The following is a 25,118-nucleotide window of genomic DNA, read 5'->3' as shown; positions in this document are numbered from 1 at the left end:
CAATCACCAGGGTTTGTGCTGCCCGCTGGCCCCCTGCCTCCCCTCCTGCATCTCGCACCCCTGTGATTCAGGACAAGACGCACCCAGAGCCTCGGAGCCACAGCGGCTCTCAGAGTCCTGGTGGGAGGAGTGGCTGTTGCTAAGTGACTCCATGGGGCCAGTGGCTGCCCTCAGTTCGTCAGAGAGTCAGTATTCCAATCCATTTTATTGCAAAAGCAAATGTTACAATTCAGATTTCTTTTCATATGCAAAAATAATTTTATATCTTTAAATCACATAATCACTGTTAATTGATTCTATTTTATAAATGGAGCAATTACTTTGTACAAAAAAGTCAGGAAATATTCTAAAATGATATCAATTTGAATATTACTCATAAATGGTACAAATTAAATCGTTAAAGTTCATATTTTACAATGTTAAGTGACATGGCCTGTGAACAGTTTTTTTTTTTTAATCTTAAGGTTTTTACTGTCTAAAACTTTTTTTTTTTAATGAGTATATAAAAAGGGACTTGTTTGGCCTTGGTTCAAAATAACACAGATGGTGAAGAAAGCCTGTTGGTGGGTGAGTTTCTTTTGATTGAAAGCAGCGAAAACTTTCTATGATCTCTGAAGAATGAAGGACGTGTCGGGAAGGATTCTGTGGCTCACTGCCCTGGGGATGGCTGGACCCTTGGGCCCAGGAAGGAAGGGCAGTAGGGCTGAGACCCCCTGCCGCCCTTTCCGGGATGCCGACCCCTGGCTCTAAGAGCCACTGTCTCCTGTCAACAGACTCAGCAAGATCTCAGAGCATGTGTGGCTCAGGTCCCGAGAGGAAAAGGAGACGCTACACCCAGAAGGCGAAGGGCAGGCATCCCGGGCAGCAAAGCCAACGTCTGACTGCGGCAGATATTTCAGTGATGGGGCAAAAGCAGCCCAGCTCCAGGCATGCGGACCCAGACACATCATCAATTTCAGATAAGCGATCAATAACAGGTTAGGACTTAGTGGATGAAGTGTTCTTCTGCAGATTTATAACATAATGTATTATGTTTGAAATATTTGAATTCTAAAACTCAGCCTAAGCATAACTATAAAAACCATTTGAGGTGGTGCATTTTTCCTAGCTTTTTGATAATTTTCTGAGATTGGAGTCACATATCCTTAAATTATTACCAAGATAATCTAGCATTTTGTAAGAGTAGAGGAAAAATTACCAAAAATAAAATTCACACTTTGTAAAAGAAAAATTACCAAAAAAAAAAAAATTCATCACGATGTTTACAAGCTGGGAGATAAATTTTGTGGAAATGTACCTAAAAAGATTCTCTGAGTACATTTTTCTTACATTTGAATATTCATTGTGTTCAATCGATGGGAACTTGCCTCCCACATGGATTTGATTAAGGGGAATTTTTTATGTATTCATATCTGTTTCTATGTCTGTCTGTTGGTCTACCTATCCATCTCCCCACCATCTACCTACCAGCCTCTCTGACTTCCAGGCTGGCTGCCTTTTGGACCTGAGACATCTACAGACACCTGACATGTATCTTCCCACTATGGAGTCAGTTCTGATCCAGGTGTGTATGAGAAGGTCCTTAATGCAGGGGATCAAGGGGGCTCTGTGGACGCTGGCAGGAAGCTTGTGGCTGGAGCCCAGGTAGGGGACACCCGGGCCATGACGGATGAGGAGGACTTAGTCACACAAAGCAGAGAAGAGCAAGTGTGATGTGGGCACAGCACAAGCTGAGACTCTGGGGTGTGCAGAGATGGCAAGGAGCAGGTCTGGCTGAAGCCCGGGCTATATCTGGGGGTCTGTGGGGATAAGACAGTTTTCAAAGACAAGACCCTCTCATTTCCCTCAAAAGCCCCAATTGCTCTGATGGGCAGGTCCCAATGAGCACGGAAACTTGCCAAGCAGAAGGATCTCCAGAAACCTTTATTTTTAAAGAGTCGGAGCATGGAACCCAGAGGCAGGAGGGGGTGGAGGGGAAGATGAATGCAGGGGACGGTGAGGGCCTCGCTGCAGAAGGAGGGATGCTCAGCCTGTCCTGGTCCCTGTCCTGCGCCTCCCCTGGAAGAGTCTAACACGGTGACTTGGTCGAGCAAAGTGCTGGAACAAACCAGGGGCACACGGCAGCCTTCAGACTGCACCTCTGCGTCCCTCACCGGGTGCAGCTTGAACTCGTGCCTTTGTAACTCATTCCAGCTCTTTGTGGATGTGGGATTGTATATAGATCTGCTTTCTTCAGTTAAAAATCAATTTTACATGATACTTTTATTCTCAGAAGTCTTTTTTATAAGTGCAGAACTGCTCATCCTAACAAAAAAAAAAGAGCATCTTGGCTTTTCATTTGTGGTTTTAATCAGAAAAACGGTATCAAGATTCCCATTACTGGTCCAGCCTGCTGTTCTCATGAACAACAAAAGCATCATGGCCATTTCACTCCAGACTCTATACACACAGGTTCTTTTGCTTTGAGGATTTTTCTGCAGTGGTCTAATTTTAGTGAAAGTCGCTCAGTCGCATCTGACTCTTTGTGACCCCATGCACTGTACTTTATGTGGAATTCTCCAGACCAGAATACTGGAGTGGAGCCTTTCCCTCCTCCAGGGGATCTTAGTGGATTCTTTACCAGCTGAGCTACCAGGGAAGCCCATTTTAAACAAGGTCTGATTTTAAACAAGGAGCAAAGTGAAGTTTTTGTTTGCCACACTGCTGACGGCCATTGCTGTTGAGTTAGGGTGGCCGAGGAGAGAAACCTCAAAGACAGAAAAGACCAACTGAAACACATCACAAAAAAGTGTAGCCTAGGAAAGTCCAAAAGGGAGAAGAGCAAGGTGCCAGAAACTGGAAAGAATTTACCTTAGTGAAGTCAGCTATAGACATTAAAAATGCTTTACCCTCTGCCTTGATATAAAATGGTGCCCAGGAATTGATAACTCAGTAATAACTCACGTGGATGCCGCATCGCAATAGATACCTACACAGATGGATATCTTCAGCAAAGAGGAAGAATTGAACAAATAGGAAGTAATAGGCACTCTGTAAATTCAGCCTAGGGTGAGGACTCTGAAGCTGCGAATGTTCATAGAAGGAGTTCCTCCAGTAGGAGTTCCCGCTCAGACTGACAGTAAGCGTAGCTTCCATTGCTAATAAATAGGTAACAAAGCTCTTCTTTCATTTTAATTCTGCTGCTTCCAACCACAGAACAATACTGTTGTTTCATTCGATGCTGAATCTCTAACCCTGTGAGGCTCAGGTTGGCCTCAGCTCATGGGGTCAGCAGTGCCCACACCACACCCAGGGAGGCTCAGCAAGGAGTCTTACTTCCAGCGCAGAGCTGAGCTCTGACACCTTGGAGCAAAGGGAAATTTCCAGCAGGGAGTGAGGGAGCCACAGCACCTACCCTGGACTGGGGAGCCGGGCCTGGGGATCCCAGGTGGTCGGGCAGGCATCTGCGGGCCAGGTGAGGGATGCAGCCACGCTCTGCCCCCTCCTGATGACCATCCGCCATCCCGATGTTCTGGAATGCTCTTCTTACCCCTGTGCATGCAGAGCCAATTGCATCCATGGTGCCAGCGCCCTGGACAGGGAGATACCCCCCTGTCTGCAGTGACCTGGGAGCTAGGGGCTTACCAAACGGAGGGTCCCCACAGGCTGCGCTTCATGGTGGGGGCCCAGGCTGTGTCCCCTCACAGGGCTGGTGTGGAGCTGCCTCTCCAGGCAAGGGCGGCTCTGTCCTGAGTTGTGAGGAGCTTCCCTCCACCCAGAGCACAGGAGGTCTGACTGTGCTTCCCTCCAGCGCAGGGAGCCCAGGCTGGGAGAGACGCTGGCCGGCCCGCTGCATGCGTGGAATCCTGTGTGCGCGTCATCTCCGCCTGGGGGCTGGGGGCGGACAGTGGGTGTTGTCTGCACAGTGAGCTGGCAGTGAGGCTGGGGGTCATCTCCACCCAAGTGTAGCATCCTGGGGTCCCCCATCCCAAACTCTCCTCAGGGCCCTGGCAGATTCCATAGCCTGTGAGCCTGTGCTGGGGCCTCATACCTGCCTTGGTTGGCTGGACAGGCAAACCCATCACAGTTGGAATGTTTTCCCCAAAGAGGCACATCGTTGAAACTGATCTGAGAATGAAGGGCAACAAGTTTGAGAGCCTGCTTGGGTAAGGAGGGCAGATTGGAGGTATCAGTGGGTTTCTCCTTTCGCATTTTAAGGATAATAAGCTGTAAAATGGTGATTTCCGTGAGAGTGTTTCAGAGAGGCATCCTGGCAGGGGTCCCAGAATGTGCCCCCCGCCCACACTGCCCTGCAGGACACAGGGGTTTCTGTGCTGGCCAGGCAAAGGCCCAGCCCTGGGCCATCATTGGGGCCAGCCTGGTGTCCGCAGTCCTGTGGGGTTTCTGCACAGGCCTGTTTATGGGGAGCTGGGGCTGGAGGCAGCCGGGACGCCAACTCCAGCATCTCCTCTGCTCACCTCCTGCGGGCCCCCTGCCTGGTTCCAGGAGCCATTCAAGGCCCTAGGCGGCAGGAAGCACACATCTGGGACTGCCCCTCTCCAGCTCCCGAGCTCAGGGGTCAGAAGCTTGGACTGGGGCTTTATAATAGGGGCCCCACGTGTCTTGCTTCCAGGACACTATGCCCTACATCCACGGCCTCTATGCAACAACCCCCAGCCCTTGTTCTCATTCTGAAGTGTCCTGGTCTGAACGTCAAGGGATAGACCACCCCTCAAATGACAAACAATTCTGCAGGTGAGTCTGTACTGGTCAGAAATCAGCATTTCGAGACTCAAGGGGAGACCCTGCTGGCTTGCCTCCCTTTGGGGTTCTGCTCCCTGAAGACCTAGAATTGCAGAGACCACACGTGCTCCTCAACCGTGGTCCTCAGCTTGTGTTTTCAGCCCCTGCATGCTTTTAGATGGGGGTCATATCAGGTTTGTGGGAGGGCGCCGGCCAGGATCGAGTGGGGCTGCAGGGCGCCTGTGTCTGAGCCCCGCCCCATGGGTCCCTCGGGGCCAGCCCCCCAGGGCTGCCCTGGGAGGAGTGGCTTCTTCCGGGCTTCCCCCAAGGAGGTGCACCGACACGTGGCCCGTGGCAAGTGCCCTGTGATCTCTGTGTAAATCCACCAACAGTTTGCACCTCCTGTGATTGTATGTAAACATTATGCTGTCCTCTCTGCCACTGGCTTTGTTTTGGAGATTTAGCCGTCTCGATGACATCTGTGGCTCCGGGTTGCTTATTTAAATGCCATGTTGTCGTGCATTTTATAAGTCGTGCATTTTATAAGTGGACTTATCCGCATATTTTCTTATTCATGAAAATTCAACGACTCTCAGTATTTCACATCACAGCATGCATTCTTGTCCCTGTGTGCGTATGTGGGAGAGTTTCTTTCTAGGGGATCTGTTTAGAAATGCGACCCGGGGGTGGGGGCGGGGGAGGCGGGCCTCGGTTTTGTTCAGTTTCTCTACGACACGCCGCACTGTGCTCTCCTCCCACAGCTGCCTCATCTGGCGGCCGAGTCTGATGGCTTCTCACTTCACGGCAGGTTTCCCCAGTCACCTGGGCCTCAGAAACGCTCGGCATGTTTCTGGCTATGCCTGATTCCTCGTCTGTAAGTTGCCTGTTTGTCTATTGGGTTCTGCTTTTTATCTTATTGATTTGTTGACCTTTCACTCATTTATCTTAGACATTGATTATATGCATCACAATGCCTTCTCTGTCTGCATCTCGGGTTTCCATGTTTACAGCATCCGCTTTTGTTGGAATTATAAAACTTTAATGTTACCGTATTTATCAGTCTTTTCTTCTGTGGTTTTTGTTTTGTGCATCTCATTTAAGAAATTTTTGCCTACCCCAGAGTCAAAGAGGCGCTCCTAAAAGTTCTTCTAAAACCTTAAAACACACACACACAAACCTGTTTGTACATCTCTTTCTGTTCTATTTCTGATACTTAGAAGTGTATTAGATTCTATTTCTGATACTTAGAAGTGTATTAGAATCGTTTTTAAGCCTTGCTGCCTCTTTTCCTGAGATGGGTCTGAGATGGTGTATGTCCAGGTCGGGCAAATAAGAAGCAGAAATCTCGATCAGTATCTTTTAACATATAGACTTAAGTTTTGAAATCCCTTAACACTGACAAGATGCAGCCAGCCCACAGGGAGTTACCGAACCCCCTTCCCAGCCTCCTCCAGTGGTGGTGTCTCGCATAATCAAGGGTTTTTTCAAAAGCGGGAGATTGGCATCATTACCATTCAGGTGACTCTAATACAGTCCTTGTTTGGACTTGTCAGATTTTTGTGGGCTGTCTCTTGTTTGGTGTATAGTCCTGTGGAAACTTACCATAGACACGGATTCAAGTTGCCATCAGCACCACGAGGGTGCCAGACTGATCCAGCACCACTCAGGGCTCCCTCCTGCCCCCTCAACAGTCAGGGGTCATGAATTTCTTCATGCTAACCCCTGAAACTTTGCCATATCTAGAATTTCATAAAAATGGAGTCAAACAGTGTGGAACATTTGAGCCTTGATCCTGGTGGCTCAGCTGGTAAAGAATCCACCTGCAATGCCAAAGACCTGGGTTTGGTCCCTGGGTTGAGAAGATCCCCTGGAGAAGGGAAAGGCTGCCCACGCTAGTATTCCAGCCTGGAGAGTTCCATGGACTGTACTCAATGGGGTCACAAAGAGTCGGACACCCTGGAGTAACTTTCACTCTCTCTTCGTTGCTCAGCGTGATGCCCTTGAGCTCCATCCAGCCCGTGTGCCTGTCGCTGGGGGGCAATATTTCGCCCTGTGAACCGACCACAGTTGACTTGTTCATTCACTTCTTGAAGAACATTTGGGCTTGTTCCAATGTAGGGAAATTACAAGTTAAATTAACTACTAATGAACATTTGCAAACACGTGTTTGTAGTAACATACATTTTTCATTTCTCCATAAATACCTGGGGGTGTGCTTGCTGGGTCATAAAGTAGTATCTGTCTAACGTCATAGGTGCATGCTGCCACTTTTCCGAAGGGATGCGCCGTTTTGTGTCCCCCCAGCAACGTACGAGGCTCTTGTTGTTCTGTGTCCTCGTCTTCCCGTGCTACTGTCAACACTTTTCCTTTATCCATCTGAATAAGTGTGCGTAATTTTTCAGCCCAGAGCTAATTTGAATAGTACTCATGATTAATGATAGTAAATATATTTGTGTGTGCTTATTGTGATCCAGTTCTCTAAAGAAAAGACAGCTGTGAATCTTTGCTCGAGTGTCTGTTCAAATATTTTGCCAGCTTTCCAATTAGATGTTTCATTTCTTATCACTCCGTATAGAGAATTCCTAATATGTTCCAGATACAAGTCTTTTTAGATATGTGGTTGGAAAATATTTTCTCTTGGTCTGTGACTTATTTTTTCATTCTTTTAGCATGATTTTCATAGAGCAAACATTTTTAATTTTGATGAAGATCAATTTATCATGTTTTTTATTGGGTTATGTCTTTGGTGCCATACCTAGTAAGTCCTTGCCTCAGAACCAGTCAAGAAGACAGTCTCTTATACTTTCTTCTAAAATTTTTGGAATTTTCTATTTTCTATTCAGATCTGCCATCCATTTTAGTTTATATTTGTAAAAGGGACAAGGTACTGACTGCTTGTCGGGAAGATGTTCATCACTGCTATATTATTGGACTGTTACTGGATGGCCCTTTGTCGCCTCCGTTTCTTTGCTAGTTTGGGGTATTATTTTGAAGGCGTGATGGCAGGAGCTGTGGCAGCTGCTTGGGTGTCATGAAGTTAAATGATTTAAGATGAGCAATAGCATGATAAGAGTGGTGGAGTATTGCAGCAGAAAAAGTCAGCAAGCCAAACCTGGGGCCTGACACCTCCAGACTGCTTTTCAATAGATGGCCTTGTAATTTGAGACATTGGTTGGGCTTTCTTTAATTAGTTTAGTGTGCCCTAACAGACGCGCCATTCTGGTCAATGAGGTGCTTGGTATAGATGGATTATTCATCCCCTTTCTGTCAGAAGTCCATATCCATAAGCCCAACAGAGAATGGAGGAAGCCTCTCTTAAAGCCATCCCAACAAAGCCCGGCTGAGAGGGTGATCAGCCGGCCTGGGCTGTGGAAGCACGAGGTGGTCTCGCTCGGCCTGGTCGAGGGTGAACTCAGGAAGAATGGGGTTTCCACCCAACACAGGATGGAGACGTGACACAGAGGGCTCTGTGCTGACCCAGAGGGGACAGTGTCGCTGCCGGACGACGGTGACTGACCTGACGATCCAGAAAGGACAGCTATGAATCCTTGCTCAAGTGTCTGCTCAAATATTTTGCCGACTTTCTCATGAGATGGTTTGATTTGTTACCACGTAGTTTAGAGAATTCTTAATATAGTCCAGATATAATTCTTTTTAGATAGGTAGTTTGAACCCATGGCTGATTCATGTCAATGTCTGGCAAAAACCACTACAATATTATAAAGTACTTAGCCTCCAATTAAAATAAATAAATTAATTTAAAAAAAAAAAATATTTTCTCTAGGCACAGCTGAATTGCACTGTGTCCAGCTGGGCTCTGTAGTCAGGTTCCAGCTTTGATTTCCTCACCCACCCTTCTGGGAACCAGGACTGCAGCCAACCCTGGGTCACTTTGCTGCCCCACCAGCTACAGAATCCATCAAACAGTGAAGGCTTCCCAGAGACGCTCCTGCAGGAATCCCCACCTACATCTTTTATGAGCACATTTATCACGGCTTTTGAAAGCATCCAATGTTAGGGCTGTCTGTGAACCAGGCTGCAGCTCCAGAGTTCATGGCGTGGTTAATTGTGGCTAACAGGAAAATGGGGGACATATGCCAATATTTATGCAAATAGCAAGGCTGCCCAGGGCGTGTGCCCTGGGGACATCCGCTCAGTGTGGCGTCTTCCAGAGACTCAGGCCCTGCTTTCACAGGGCAATTTAGATTACTTTGCAGATTGGATGGAAATAAATTTTGAATATTAATGCTAATGGTGTCAAAGGTTCATAATCAGACTCCGCGGGCCTAATTTTAGACCCAGCAGTGTGTCTGTGGGAGAGCAGGCTGAGAGTCTCCACGGCCATTGCGATGGTGGGAGAGCGGCTGAAACTCAGCTGCTCACCATTCCGGCATCAGGAGAACTTAGTATGAGCACTGAGAAGTGAGTATCTCAGAAGCTTAAGTGCAGGCTAAGAAATCCCCCAAACATCCAGACTTTATAAAACCCGCACAGCTACTGGCCCAGGTCTGGTCCCCTAGAAGCAGTGCTGGAGATGAGGGTGTGTGTTCCACTGACGAGTTATGGGCATGGCCCTGGGGATGGGGGTGAGGGAGGAGTGTGGGGCTGGGGAAGCCAAGCGAGGGTGGGTCTGGGCTGCAGACGGGCTTCATTCTGAACTGTGGAATCTCTCAGAAGAGCACGGAAACTCATTGCCATCTTCCCATTCAGGGCCCTGGCGTCCTCTTTCAAATCAGGAAAGAGATGGAAAGAAACTGTCTTGCTACTCCTGCCATCATCCAGCTCTTCATCCTCCTGATGGTGATTTCATGCAGAGGTCCTGGGTGACACGTACCGCCCTGTGAAGGGGCCTCCGCCTCTGCCCTTGAGGAAGCTTGGAGGACACGCGGGCTCTGGACCGACAGCAGCGGAACAGGGAGCAGGGGGTGTGGGGGGACTTGGGGTCTAAGCCACGGTAGCAGCACCGCACATGCCCTGAGGGGGCCCAGCCTCGGGGTTTAGACCAGAGTCTGGAGACCGCCGAGGCTCCCTCCTGGTGGGCCTGCTGCTCCCATTCCAGGAAAGCCTCACTTGTGGACCAGGCGGCATTTCCAGACCCCTGGAGCCCAGGTGGGTCTCTCAAAACTTCCCAGAGTGGCGCCCCAGGAAGCCATCATGGGTCAGCCTGGGCGGGTGGGTGACTCGGACTGTATTTGCCTCAGCTAATCTAACCCACGGGGAGCTACTGAGGAGTTCTGATTAGGGGAGTAATCTGAGCGGTGCTTTAGTGAGGCCAACTGAGCAGGAGAGATGGAGGTGCCTGGAGGCCAGACCATAGTCCCGGCTGTCGGCTTTGACGGTCATCCTGGTAACGGCGAGGACCACTGGGCAGTGGGGGGGTCGGGTGCGGAGCAGTGCATGGGTGGTGGAGGGTGGGGAGGGGGATGAGTCTTGCCTTGATGGGGCAGGAGGCATCCACAGGGTCCTGGACTCACAGCCCGCCCTGGAGCGCAGGACCAGAGGTTCAGAAGCAAAGATGTTGGCTGGGGGCAGGCACACAAGTCCAGGCTCCCGCAGCACCGCCTCTCGCCCTTCGTGATGGATTTGGGCGGGAGGGGAGGTGGGCTGGGTCCCACTGTGACGGACTTGGCCCGGGGATTCTCAGGAGGGTCCAGGCCCCTGCCCAGCCCCTGTGCCCGCTCTGCTGTGAGTCTCAGAGCTGACTGAGTGGAGGAATGGCCTCTCCTCCCTGAGAAAGGGCTCCTGGTGTTTCAAACAACCATCACTCTGCGTTTCTGCTTTCTGGGAGCTGGGGCGGCAGCACTCACTGCGCGCGTCCTGTCCCCAGTCCTCTGTGCCGCCCCAGGAACCACGGGGAGCAAGGCCAGGCAGCCGCGGGGCCCTGAGGTCTGCAGGGGGGCTGTCGTAGGCTGGTCTCGGTGTCCAGGGTCATCTGTCGGGCATGCTTGCCTTAGTCCCGGCAGGTGGTCAGGAGCCCTGCTGGACACCCGCTTGCCTTCCCCGGGACCTGGGCCCCCGGGGTCACACTCCAGTAGGAAGAGGCTGATGCTCCAGGCACTCGAGGGTCCTCCTGTTATTGGATGACCAGGCAGCTGCTCCCAGGGTTGAGTGCTCGTCCTGCGTGTCCCCAGGGGTTTGTGAGCGCGGGTCAGGGACAGGCCAGGGTGACCAGCACGTGTGCCTGCCTGGTCATCCCCAGGGAGCTGCCCCAGGTTCCCCGGGACAGTGAGGCACAGCGGGGAGCTCAGGCCTCCCCATCTCTGTCTCCCCACACCCCCCATCTCTCCCCCCACCCCCTCCCTCTCTCTGCTCCTCTCTTGCCATCACCATGGCAACACGACAGCTGTGTTCATCCCTCCCTATCACTCTGCCAGAGCACTTAGGTGGGTGCAGCTCAACTTTTGATCTCTGGTCTCAAATACTGCACTAATTACAGCCACAGGAAGAGGCCGCAGGTCAGGAGAAGGGAAGCCCACGTGTGCGCAGCCCACCGTGAGCCAGGCCTGCTGCTGGCGCCCTGACCCACGATGCCCGTGGATCCACACCAGGAACCAGGTTCCAGAAAGGCTTCTTGTGCAGACCCCCAACACCCTGGATGCTGCATCTGCCCCTCCCCCAGGTGAGTGAGGACTTCCACAGAGCCAAGGGGGAACTGGTCTGAATCCAGATCAGGCCGGGGCACTGGAGTGCGGAAGGCAGGCGAATTGTCCTGCTGCCTGGTGAGGGCTGAGGCTCCTCCCAGCCCAGAGCATGCGCTTGGCCTACGTGGACCTCCATGCCAGGGGAGGGACCCCCCTCATCATTCCTTTAGCTTCTCCTTAGAGGGATGATGGAGGAGGAGGGGGGGAGGTAGAGGAGGGGGAGAAGGAGGAGGGGGAGGAGAGGGAGGAGGTGGGGGGGAGGAGGGGGAGGAGAGGGAGGAGGTGGTGGGGAGGAGAGGGAGGTGAGGTGGGGGGAAGGGGAATGGGCGGAGGGGGCAGGGGAGGAGAAGAGAGCAAGGGGGAAGTTCTTGTTTGAATTTTCCACCTTTAAGCATCTTGGTCTTGTGTCCTGGGGGTACAGCTTGTAAATGAGAACTTTCTCCACTAGAAAAATACTACAAAACAACTATTAAATTAAGGAGCAGGTGCCACTCAGCCCTCAATGTGTGACTAGAAAAATAGAGCAGCTTTCTGTGTTGTGAAACGGGCACATCTTTGGAGCCTGCTCTGGGCTCTGAGTGTGCAGGTTCGCTCTGGAGGGAAACAGTGATGGAAAAGGTGGGGCTCCTGGCGCCTCCCCCTCCTTCATGGCATCTAAATCCTGGCACCGGGATGGGATTTATTCACGAAATACACATTAAACAAAACAGTGACCTGAGAACACCGCGCAGAGGAACATGGGTTTGCTGCGACATTTTCTGCCTATTCACTTTTTTCATACAAAGCACCCCAGAACAAAGATTAGTTCCATGGTGACTAGAACCCAAATAAACCTGTGGTTTTTCCCCTCCTTCCGTTAAGGCCCATCTCAGCCTGGTTACATGTATGGAAGAGATACGTGTGGCTCTAGAAGCCTCCAGGCGTACATCAATATTCGGGGAAGGCTTTTTCCAGGGGGCCGTGCAGAGAAACTGCATCCTGTAACACACAGCACAGCTTCTGCCCGATTCCCCCGTCACTCTCCCCGTGGCGCCCCCAAAGCCCTTTCACATGACACCTGCCTCTAAGTCATCCCTCCCCTCCCTTGTTTCACCCCTGGCTACCCCCTTCCCGGCCACCCTCACGGATACTTAAGACAAGAGTTTGGCCCCCGTCACAGCCGAGTAGATCTTCTGGGTCTGAGAATCTCACTGGGGGAGAGACAGAGTTTAGGAGCTCAGAGACCACTCGGCCGGCCGTTGCAGCTGGAGAGAGCAGCGTTGGCAAGGTGGGCTTCCAGGGTGTCCCTGTGGATGGAGACTGTATACCCGGTCCCCTGAGGCTTCATCACCCCAGTCAGGGGCAGAGGGCCACACCGAGGGTGCTGTCACTGAGTCCTGGATGCTAGGACTGAGCGTTCCCAGGTCCGCTGGCCTTTCCATATGGAGCGCCCAGGTTTTCGGATGAGCTGGGGGCCAAGGGCAGCCCTGGGGAGTGGTACCCGGGGAGATTGGCTGCTGGCCAGCAGTGTGGTGAGGGGAGGGGAGAATGCAGGATCGTGGAGGGAAGCAGGTGTGGGAACAAGGGTGGGCGGGAAGTGGCCGTGTGGGGGTCCACCGTGGTCAGGGAGGGGTGGCGATGCTGGGACGCCGTCTGAAAGGGGCAGGGCAGGTCCCTCTGCGGGCGACCGGCCCCACGTCCTTGGCATGCGGCCTGTGGATGGTGGTGCTGGCCTTGCCCTTGAAAGGAGCAGAGAGAGGAGGAGAGTCTGTATCAGTTCAACAACCAGGATGTTTCATCAACGCCCCGCAGCAGACGGGCGTGAGGTCTACACCTTATGGTGTGTCCGGCACCTCACCCTGAGGCTTAGCCCCGTGAACTCCAAAGGGGAAGCCCTGCTGGGCGTGGGGCCACGAGGGCTTGGGGAGGACAGGGCTGGCTGAGTGCCTGTCCTGAGGCAGGGGGTCTGCACACTGATGCACCTTTGTCTCAGCAGAGTCTCCTTCATCCCACAGTCGGTCCTGAGATCCCACTACAGGACGAATACTCCCGTAGGTGCTGGGACGAGGTCATGGAGAAAGCTGATCACATCCTTGACACAGTTACATGGTTCCACTTCAGTGGCAGGAAGAGACCATTGGGAGGGCTCCCCAGTAACAGTGCTTTGGGTTTCACAGACCTGGAACCACTCATCTGACGGGTAATAAGTAGCTCAGCTGGGGTGGGGGACGGGGTGGGCGCAGGCACAGGATGGAGCTCCTGGCAATGAGACCAGTGAGAACGGGCGACTTGCCCAGAGACTCCACGGCCACGTGGTGAGGAGGCCGGCCAGTGCTGGGAAAGGCCTGCCTCCTGCCTCCTCTGTGTCTGTCTTCCTCTCTGGGGGGTGCCATCCCGGGAAGGTGCCCCCACGGCATCTGAGACCCAGAGGAGACCCAAGGGCAGTACGTTCCTAAAAGGGGCTTGGAGGGGAGGTGACAGACAGGAGAGCATCTGCCCTGAGCAGCAGGATGTAGCGCCCAGTGGAGGGCCACCCACTCGTCAGGAACGGAGCCCACAGCTCGCCCAGCGCAGCAATCACACCGCACCGACGGGCGAGGTGGTGAAGGGCGGGTGTGGGCGCACGGCTCCTGAAACATGCGTGCGCAGTCTTTTCATTCATGTCCAACTCTTTGCAACGCCGTGGACTGTAGCCCGCCAGGCTGCTCTGCCCATGGGATTTCCCAGGCGAGAATGCTGGCGTGGGTTGCTATTTCCTTCTCTGGGGGGTCTTTCTGACCCAAGGATTAAACCTGCATTTCTTACGTCTTCTACATTGGCAGATGGGCTCTTTATCACCAGCGCCACTTTAAAAACAAAGTCTATTAATTTAAAAAACCTTGAACAAATGAAAAACTGACCGAATGTATTTAAGAACATTTAGAGTCTGTTTCTGATCCAAGAAGAAAAGAAGGAAGGAAGGAAGGAAGGAAAGAAAGTTCATACTCAGTAAGAGCGCAGGAAGGGACTTGTATTCTAGAGGGATGGTACCCTCGCAGTACAGATAGAGGTTGATAGCACAGATGTAAATATAATATATAGATACACATATATTATGTACATCTAAAATTTATTTTGATATGGGTTATAAAAGGGACCATAAGTAGAGAAAGGCTATGAATTTCAATGAATAAACCAAACAAAAAATAAATGGAGTAAGGAAAAATGTACTATAAAACCTAAGTTATATGATTTTGGTAGATAAACAGTATTTTTTCCTGGGTGCTAAAATAGAACTCCGGGAGTTGGTGATGGACAGGGAGGCCTGGCGTGCTGCGATTCATGGGGTCGCAAAGAGTCGGACACGACTGAGCGACTGAACTGACTAACTGCTAAAATACTTCATAGACTTTGACCGTGTAGTCTCACTTCTAGGACAACATTTAATCCAGATTATTTAAAAGTGAAAATGAAAGTTTTCCCAAATGTCCAGCCAAAAAGAAAACAGTTCAGTAAATTATTCTACTTTGTTGGAAAGGAAAATTATGGTCGTTGAAATTATGCTTTACAGGTTTTGATAACAAGCTTATTATTATAGTAAGAGAAAAATATATTTTAAAGCAAGGTCTTTCAATGTGACCTCAAATCTATGGAAAACTAAACAAATGGAGACCCAGGGTCAGAGGAGCCTGCAGGTTTGAGGTCACGACAGAAACGGGCTCTGGGAGCCCCACAGAACCTCCCGAGCCCCTTCCCAGCTTGCTCGTCTTGTCCCAAAGCCCGGGGAGGGACCCTGCCAGGTGGTCGCATGTTCACGCGTTTGTAAGGAAGGCTGTGAGTCTCTGCCAGTCTTCCCCTCGTGTGTGTTGCCAGGATCCAGGTGTGGAAGAGCTAAGTTTAATGAGACATATCTGCTGGGCTGTAGTCAGCTTCTCGGAGAGGGCAATGGCAGCCCACTCCAGTACTCTCGCCTGGAAAATCCCATGGACGGGGGAACCTGGTGGGCTGCCGTCTATGGGGTCACACAGAGTCGGACACGACTGGAGTGACTTAGCAGCAGCAGCAGTCAGCTTCTGTCCGGGCGTAGCGGTGGCTTCAAGGCAGCCCATCCTGCTCACCATGCTGACTCCTCAGGTGTGGGGACGTCAAGATAAAGGGTTAGTCTTCTAGGCTTTGTGAACAAGTGCATGGGCCCCACGCTGGAAGGATGCAGTTAGCAAAGGAGGAAAAAGGGTGGAAATCTGTTGAGCCAGAAGCTGGTCTGGGGGACGTTTCCCCAACCATCACATGGGTAAACTCTAAGAGGAGAACCAAGTCCTCTTAAAAGGAAAGTTTGCCTTCTCGGGTTAAACTCAGTGGCTGAGCACATGTAATTAAAAACATGCCATGGGAGCTTCCTTGCACTGGTGCAGTGGTTAAGAATCTACCTTGCAATACAGGGGACTTGGGTTCAATCCCTGGTCCTGGAAGATCCCACGTGCTGCTGGGCAACTAAGCCGGTGCCCTGGAGCTGTGAGCCCAAGCTCTGCAGAGCCCGCACCGGGCCACTGGAGAGTCTCTGCGGTGCAGCAGAAGTCCCAAGCGCTGCAACCAAGACACGGCCAAATAAACAAATAAAGCAATTAAGTTTTAAAAATCACATATACAAATGTGTCATATATCTTCTCTCTGGATGGATAGATGGAGGGATAGACTGAATTCTGTCTGGATACATATTCTATGTCAAATAGTTTCAATATAAACAATTACGTGTATAGTAGATAGATGTGTATATGTATATACTGGAGGAGGAAATGGCAACCCACTCCAGTATTCTTGCCTGGAAAATTCCATGGACAGAGGAGCCCAGAGGGCTCCTGTCCATGGGTGGCAAAGAGTCAGACACAGCTGAGCGACTGAGCGCATATGTAGGAAAGTATGTATAATTACTCTGACTGAAATTCCATGGAATATAACTTAGCCAGACTCCTACTCTACATGGCACACAATCAGCAGCGCTCCCTAAACCCCCGTTACCATCCCCGTGTACTGCTCTCACAGGCTCACATAAACCCACCAGGAAACACTTGCATTCTCTGCTCAAACAACAGGAGAGGTTTACATCAGAGAAGATGCAACTTATACCGCATGAATCAATCAACGACAAGCTGGTGAACAAGCACTGACAACTCAGGGACTGCGTGAGATGAGTGGCTGCCCCGGACATTCAAATGCCCTGAATTATTGGGGTTTATACATGAGAGAAATCTAATGAGATTTCCCCAAATTTGACCACAGTCTTAAATGTACAGGACATTTCCAGGAAGTTGGGAAGCTGAAAGAAATTGTCTAAACTATCAATTGAAAAGAAAAGAGAGGGAAAAAAAAAAAGTTTGATCTACCATGCTAAAGGAAAGTGACTCATTTGTCTATTCTATGTAGAAAATATTTTGCAAGATCATTTAAATTAAGAATCATTGAAGAGTCCATAGATTCATTTTGATATTTGGCAAAACTAATACAATTATGTAAAGTTTAAAAATAAAAAAAAATTTTTTAAAAATCAAAAGGATTATATGAATGTCAGGCAGCTAATACATGATTTGGGTGGAGGGAGATTTGTGAGGCTTCTGGCCTTGATCATTATTTGCAGATTTTGTAATTGGTGTTATATCTTGTCATTACACATATGTATTTTGTATCTAACTTACCTTTGTCATTTCATTGTCTTCCTCAAAGATTTTTCTTTCCCCTCGCATCAGCAGTGCCTAGTAGGTGATGAAACAGTCAGGAAAAGACGCCTCTCCTCCTAGGGAGTTAAACGAGAGGACACGTGACTTGGATAAAGTGAGCTGTTGTTGGTCCAGACCAGGTGGACAGACGTGACGGTGAGCAGGAAGTGTTGGAAGAGAAAGAAGAAGGAGCCGGAACCGCTTGCCCAGATGAGGTCCAAGAGGGGAGCTGGGATCCGGACGTGTGATCAGAATGACGTGCACCAGGGCAGAGGTTAGGGCCGGGTCTCAGTGATGCCAGGCTCCATGGTGACTCTGGACGTCGGGGGGCTCGTGTGTAGAGGCGATGGTATTGGAGATAGGACCGGGGTTAGGATGGCTTGTGCACAGGGACCTACGCCGCCTTGGATGCAGGTCGGAATTATGGCCAAGAAGGACATCATTGTCCAAAAGCCAAGGTATCTGGGAGGCCAGGAGGAAGTCACATGGCAGAAAAGGAAGAGGAAAACTTTTCTCAAGGGAACAGAAGACTTGAAAGAAAAACAGTGTTTTGATGCTCTTGTTTTATGAAGAAAAATGGCACATTGCCTGGAGGTGAAATGAACACTCTCTCCTCCTCTGAACCTACAGCAGCAGGAAGGATCCCAGGAGAAGCTTGGTGTTCAAGTCACATCCTCCCCACCCTGTTCCAGTCTCAGCCATAGCAGCAATGGACAGTGGGCACCATGTGAACAGCTGGAAGGCTGACTGCTCAGACCGCCCCCTGAGCTCCGTGAGCACTGGGGGGCCTAGAGTCAGGGCTGCAGAGGATGGAGGCCCCCTCGGAACAGCTCATCCTGAAAGTGAAAGCCCAGCAGATTGGCTGTTTACACACACACACAGGGCCCAGCTCTTCTAGACCTGACCCTTTCTTCAGGAAAGATCAAAATCCAAATATCCTCCCCTTACTGTGGCCACGGCGATGATGCCGTCAACATATAACGAAGCCTGCATAGCCATTCTCAGGGCTCCCTGCCTTCATCTGCTCAAAAGAAAAGACACATCACCTCTTAACGGGGAGGTAGGAAGTCTCCACACTAAAGGGTAAACTCCCTTCTCTGAGACTTCACTTTGTATCTGCTCTACTGGAAAGAACTGCCTCTTTGCTCAGTGAATGGATGAAGGGTTTCCATCTGTCCGCCCCCACGGTGCAGGGGGTACGAAACCCCTGTAGCGTCACAAATGGGCTAATGAGCCCGCTCTGCCTCCAGGCTGCACCCCACAGAGTTAATGCTGTCAGAGGCGGGGCACCCTTCAGCGGCTCCGCGGGTGCAGGGGGACGATGACTGGCGACAAGGACAGTATTTTTCAATTACTCATCCCCTGTGTGTGCTTCCCTGCGCTGTCTGGGTGCCTGGTCCCCCTCTCCACACCCTTCCACTGTTTCTTCCTCTAAAGTCTCTCTTGGTCTGATTCTCCAAAGAAACATAAAAACACTACAATACAATACAGTAAAGTTCTGTGCAATGAGGCAAGCTACGAATACACTTTTTAACATTTTTCTGACAGCCACATTAAAAAAAATGAAACAGGCAAAACGGATTCCAATAGTATTTTATTTAACTCAGCATATCAAAAATACTACTGTTAAAACATGTTGTTGCTGTTCAGTTGCTAAGTCGTGTCCAGCTCTTTGTGACCCTGTGGACTGCAGCACGCAGGGCTTCCCTGTCCTCCACTATTACTCGAGCTTGCTTAAACTCATGTCCATTGACTCAGTGATGCCATCCATCCATCTCATCCTCTGTCGTCCCCTTCTCCTCCTACCCTCAATCTTTCCCAGCATCAGGATCTTTTCCAATGAGTCAGTTCTTCACATCGGTGACCCAAGTATTGGAGCTTCAGCTTCAGCATCAGTCCTTTCAATGAATATTCAGGATTGATTTCCTTTAGGATTGACAAGTTTGGTCTCTTTACAGTCCAAGAGATTCTCAAAAGTCTTCTCCAGCCCCACAGTTCAAAAGCATCAATTCTTCAGTGCTCAGCCTTCTTTATGGTCCAACTTTCATTCCGTGCGTGACTTCTGGGGAAACCATAGCTGTGACTATGGGCCTTTGTCAGCAAAGTGATGTCTCTCCTTTTAAACACGCTGCTTTTAATTTCCTGCCTGCTGTTACACTCCACAGTGATTTTGGAACCCAAGAAAATAAAATCTGTCACTGCTTCCAATTTTCCTCCTTCTATTTGCCATGAAGTGATGGGACCAGATGCCATGATCAAAGAACATGCAATCAATATAATAATTATTAATGAAACACTTCTTATTTTTTTTCATATGAAGTCTTTGAACTCCAGCACACGTTTCAAACCTGCAGCACGTCTCAGTCTTGCTCAGCCCTAGTTCAAGGGCTTGGCAGCCTCACAGGCCTCAGGCATACTCATCACAGCCCTCTGCTCAAGAACTTCCCCAACTTGCTGTGTCCTCTGTGGCTTGTAGAGTCGATCACTCGGGTTAAATCCTGCCACAGCTCCTCTTGGCTACCTTGGGAAAGCTGCTTCTCATCTCTGAGGACGGTTTCCTTATCTGTAAAAATACCATGACACCAGTATGCAGCCTGTGGTCCTCATGTGGCATGGTCCTCATCTCGTAGGAGGCGCTGAGTCTGGGCTCCCCAAGCCCGTTGTGGGACTGCGGGGCTGCTCCAACCACAGCTGCGGGTTTGAAAGCAGCTCTTCTGCACTTTTCTTGTTTGCCCATTCCTGTTCCCAGCTAACCTTAAAAGAATCTAGTTACAGGAATGAGATCATGGGGCCACTTAACCTAACTCCTGACGGATGCGCCACTGGACACACACCATGCCCTGCTTAACCTGTTGATTCTTTTCCTAGATTGAAAGAAGTAAGAATGAAGAATTAATAAAGCTTTTGTCAGCAATGACCTTTAAGTGCTTATTAATAAAATAGTAAGTACTGATTTTCTATTTTTCAAGAATGAGTTGCCATCCTCCATGGGGGCTATACTGATATCATTGACCACATAAAAAGCTGAAGACAGGAATCTCTGAAAAGCATCAGCTACTACCTCAAAATTTATTTTCAGAATACTGCCCCCAAATAAGGATTTAACACTTTCAGCTGCACATTGTATTTTTATACGACTCTGTGTGGTACGACTTTTTATCTAAATCAAATAGCTGTTCTTCTCAGTTAATTTCACTTATTTTATATTACACAAGGACTTCCCTTGTGGGTCAGTTGGTAAAGAATCTGCTTGCAATGCAGGAGACCTGGGTTCGATTCCTGGGTAGGGAAGATCCCCTGGAGAAGGAAATGGCAACCCACTCCAGTGTTCTTGCCTGGAGAATCCCATGGACAGAGGAGCCTGGAGGACTGCACAGTCCAGGAGGTGGAAAAGAGTCAGACACGACTGAGTGACTAACACACACACGTTATACATGATTCTGGGCATATACCAAAAACAAAGAGAAGCGTATACCAAAAATAAGGAGAAGGCTCTATGGATTGACTCTGTAAACAAGCAAAAAATGAGCAGAGAATTAAGTAAAGAAAGACTAGCTGTCCACCCAGCAGTCCCCTTAGCAATCCTGTAGGCAGACCATGTGGGCAAGACAACCTCTGAAGACAGACCGTGAGAGGCCAGCAAGTCTGTGTGGAAATGATGCGGAATCCTCCTTCCTGATGATTTTCTGAGGTTCTTTCTCCTCCTTTGCTTTAAAAGCCGTCCTCATGGCCAAGCAGGATCTTGGGCGCTGGTTTGGGACACAAGCCTGCCTTCTCCCCAGGCTTGCCGGCTCCCTGAATGAAGCTACCTTTCCCTTCCACCAACCTTGCCTCTTGAGTTTTGGCTTTCTGAGCAGGGTTGACAAAAAACAGTCACAACTTAAAAGCTGAATGTTGTTTTATTCAGTGGTGATTTTTAGGACATTGAGCTTGGGAAACAGCTCTCCCCTGAAAGAGCTGTTCTGAGGAAGTGAGGGGAGGAGCCAGGTTATGTAGAAGTTTTCAGCAAAGGGCAGGTAATCTTAACATCAAAAGATGATTGTGAATTTAAGAAAAACTGATACCCCAAGTTAAGGAATTTAGTGTGTTTCTTTGCCTGGGAACGTCCGAGGATCTGGGTTCTCTGAAGTCACTCCTTTCACAGGCATCTCCGCTCTGCGGGGCCAGCATCCTGCGTCTGTCACCTCCTGAGTTCCTCAGTGCTCACAGTGGGGAGTGGCTGCAGCCTAAAGTTGCCTGATCGCAGGCGCAGGCACCCCTCTCCTCTCTCAGTTCCCTTAGGGCTCGCGGGTTCACATGGAGAGCCTGAGCCCCTGATGACTGTGCCACACTTGCTCACGATGTGGCAGGAACAGCCTCTCTCTAAGCAACTAGCAGCCCAACCTGAACCTGAGTTTGGCAGCAGTTTGTGGGTGTGTCTGGGGGTCGAGACTCCAGGACAGACCTCATCCGTCCACCCCAGGCCACTGAACACCATCACACCCCCCATGACTGACCCCCTGGCACCCCTCCCCCGTCCGCTCTCACGCCCCATCAAGCCGGTCCTCTCCCCTCCTGCCACAGCCCTCTCTCCTGACCTTCTCAGCCTAGTGAATTCCCACAATTTCTCTTCTCATTGAGGATTTCACTGAACCCTCCTAAAACCAAGTTCCCTTGCTGAGCGTCTGATTAACCTCTCTATCGAAAACTATGCCCTTTCCTGTCCTGCTCCTGTTCTCCTACAGATTGAGGAGTACAAAGGAAACGGGATGAAACCAGGCAGGTCCCTGTGGGCTTCCTGGGCACAAAGCCCCTCCTTGTCCCTGCTTCCTGTCTGTAGAAAAGGCTATAGTCCCCCAGGCTTTCCCTGGGTAACAAAGGGCAGACTAGAGCACTCACAAAACCGGAAGTGTGAGGGCGCAGGCGCAAAGGAGAAGCAGTCACGCCGCAACAGCAAGGACAGCAGCTCAGCAGTAGCAGCCCCAGTGCTTCCTGGAGGGGTTCCCGCGACAACCCGACACGTGTCTTTTGAGCAGTGGCTGCCCGCCCTCCTTGCTTGACACCTGCCGTAAAGGCTAACTTCCCGTCCCACAACCCCACGTCAGGTTTGGGAAGGATTGCCAAGTTCTATTAACATATGTTTCAGAGTCTGGCGGATTCCATGTTACAAATTAAGAATGACTGAATGAGTGATGTGCATAGGACTTGGAATACTCGTGCTTGCATTTATCATTTAGGAAGAATGATCTTGACTCAGCCTCTCAGTCGTCACGAAGCACAGGAATCCAAGCAGCTGCGACGCTGGAGACAGAGCGGTCGCTGGTGCAACACAGCTGTGCAGCTCTGGTGTGTGCAGGTCAGTGCAGACCCCGCAGGGCACAGCCCCTGGCAAGACTGCCTTCACCCCGACGCCAGCTGCTAGCCCACCAGGTCTCCTGCGCTGCCAGCCAACTGGCTACACACCTGAGGTTTCATGATCCTCTCACTTTCAATAATTCACTAGAATGACTCAGAAAACTCCAGAAAGCCGTACACTTATGATTCAGTTTTATTATAGAGGAAACAAATCAGAACCAGCCACGTGAAGAGACTGCAGGAGAGGGACACGATTTTCCTCTACCCTTCCAGGTCCTGGCTGGTCTAGTGATTAAACTGGCATGAGACAGGTTAACAGGAGAAAAATCAAGCAAAAGTTTAACAGCATTTAACATGGGAGAGACCCAGGAAGACCAGGTAAGGCCTCAAAATGGACAAAGCCCTCACATTAAACACCATCTTCAGACAAAACAAAAGGGGACTCTGAGGGCAGTGTTTGGGACTTCAAAGAGGGGACGAAGGCAATTGATGTGGAGACAAAAAAAAAAAAGAAAGGTTTCTGTGTCCCATTGTCTCTCCAAGGCCCAGTAAATATTTGTTTATCAGACTTTTGCTTTTCTAGGAGTTATCTAGTTAGCATAAGCTCAGATGTGGTCTCTGTACCCACCATGAATAACAAAGACATCTACTCCTATCAGTCAGGAAACCCAAAGGGTTTAGAAGCTCCCTCCCAGCACCTGGGGACAAAGGCTAGATGCATTATTTATTATGCATGTCAGTTATTCAAAATGCATTGGAAATGGAGTTCTTGTTCACTGCTATTTCTAGTAAATCAAGAATTATTACCATCTCAGTTCTCTCTAAAATTATGAAATAAACGTTTTTCAAGGGCGCACACATTTCGCATGCATTCAGAGAACGTTCCCCAAGTGTCCTGGAGGACAGAGCTCCCATAAGGTGAGAGAGGGCGAGAATGTCCCATAAGGTGAAAGAGGGCGAGAATGTTGCATCAGTTCAGTAGATGGAGATAAGGAGGGCGGGGATTCACACATGCAGTTGTTGAAAACACAAAACAATCATTACGGTATAAAAATTTTGGCAATGGAAAGAGAATTTTGAGCCTAAGGATAATTTTTCAAGTTGTCTACATTGATACCCAGTGACTAAGCGTCGCTTCACAGGTAACAAAGTGGCATTTCCCATAAATTAGTAAGATGACGAGCCCTGCGGTCCCTGCTACTATTTTGTTTCACTGTGACCATATCACAAGAAAGGCAAAGCAAGAAGACTTTGTGCCGGAAACCTGCAGTTTTCCCCCAGAATTACTGCAGTTTAGAGTCTTGATTTTCTGTTAAAGTGGAAAGTTGCATTTAAAAAAAAAACAAAAAACCCTCCATTACTTAGAGGCTTCCTGGCAAGGGAGGAAATTTCAGACTTATGACCTTGATGATTTAATTAACCTGTGAAATGTCTAAGTGCCTCCAGGACCTCCTTTATTTTTATCCTAAGGCCTCTATCAAACCACTTTCGGCATGAAACTCTAGTTTCTGTGGCACAACCCTTCCCGATTTATAACTTTGGCTTTTGAGAGAAAATAAGTAAAGCACTTTCCTGAAGTTCTTCTGGACTTGAGTTCCACTTTAAAGGAAGCTTTCTCGCTGCGTGAATATCCTTCAGAAGAAGAAACAAGTTCTGCACCTAAGGTGTGCTGGGGTGCATACACCTTATGTGGAATTTTTATAAACTGCAATGTCAAGTAATCTCATCAAATAATCTCACATGTGGCTTCATTTCTAAGCATGGGATGTATCTGGGCAGAGTGGTTGCAGGAAGGGGGACCCCTTCCAGGGCCCGAGAGAGTGCGCCTGTCCCACACTCAGAAAGGAATTGTCCAAGGAGACACGCGAGCTGACAAAGCATGAGACTTTGTAGGGAAGGGCGCCCGGGCGGAGAGCAGGAGGCCAGGGGAGTCCAGGAGGTTTGCTCTCCACGTGGCACGCTGTCCTGAGTTTTGTGGTGATGGGGTTAGTTTCTGGGTTGTCTCTGGTCAGTCCTCTTACTTGGCCCATAGTTGGTCTGGATTCCAGCGTGAAGGACTCTGGGAGGTTGGCAGGAGGTGTCTCCTCCCCTCTTGGCCCCTCCCAAATTCTCCCAATTGTTGGTGGCAGCACCGTGTTCCTTATCTGGACCTCCTGTCGTGTGACAGCTTGGCAAGTGGTCATCGCTGGGCATGGCCCGGGCAGGGGGTTCCGGTCAGCAGTTCCCTAACAGAATCAGGTAAAATACCAGTGATCACCACCGTGTTACGGCCTCTCTTCATCTTTACCTCCAGCCACGAGAATTCAAACAAAAACAAAACTTTTTGCTATTATTGATGGTTTTCTTCAACATTTCTTTTGAAATAACTGAGATCAGGAAAGACAGACAGGCACAGCAAAGAGGAGGTGAGCGTGGGATTTACTTTTGTCTCTGAGCGGAGCGGAGGTGGAAGGGCACGGAGCTTCTCACCTGCGTCGAGCGGGAGCCAAAGGGCTCAGAGCTGCTCGTTGCGTGTGTCAGTAGCTGAGTCGTGTCTGATTCTTTGCTGCTTCATGAACTGTAATCCACCAGGCTCCACGGAGTTCTCGGGGCAAGAATACAGGAGTGGGTTGCCATTCCCTTCTGCAGGGGATCTTCCTGACCCACGGATTGAACCTGGGTCTCCTGAACTGCAGGCAGCTTCTTTACTGTCTGAGCCTCCAGGGAAGCCGGCTGACACATCGAGCGGTGGTTTGTTTCCGCACATCTCAGA

The sequence above is a fragment of the Bos mutus genome, chromosome 26 (genome assembly GCF_027580195.1).
Source record: "Bos mutus isolate GX-2022 chromosome 26, NWIPB_WYAK_1.1, whole genome shotgun sequence".
Lineage (NCBI taxonomy): Eukaryota > Metazoa > Chordata > Mammalia > Artiodactyla > Bovidae > Bos > Bos mutus.
The sequence above is the reverse complement of the archived record's forward strand: the minus strand, read 5'-3'. Positions refer to the sequence as shown.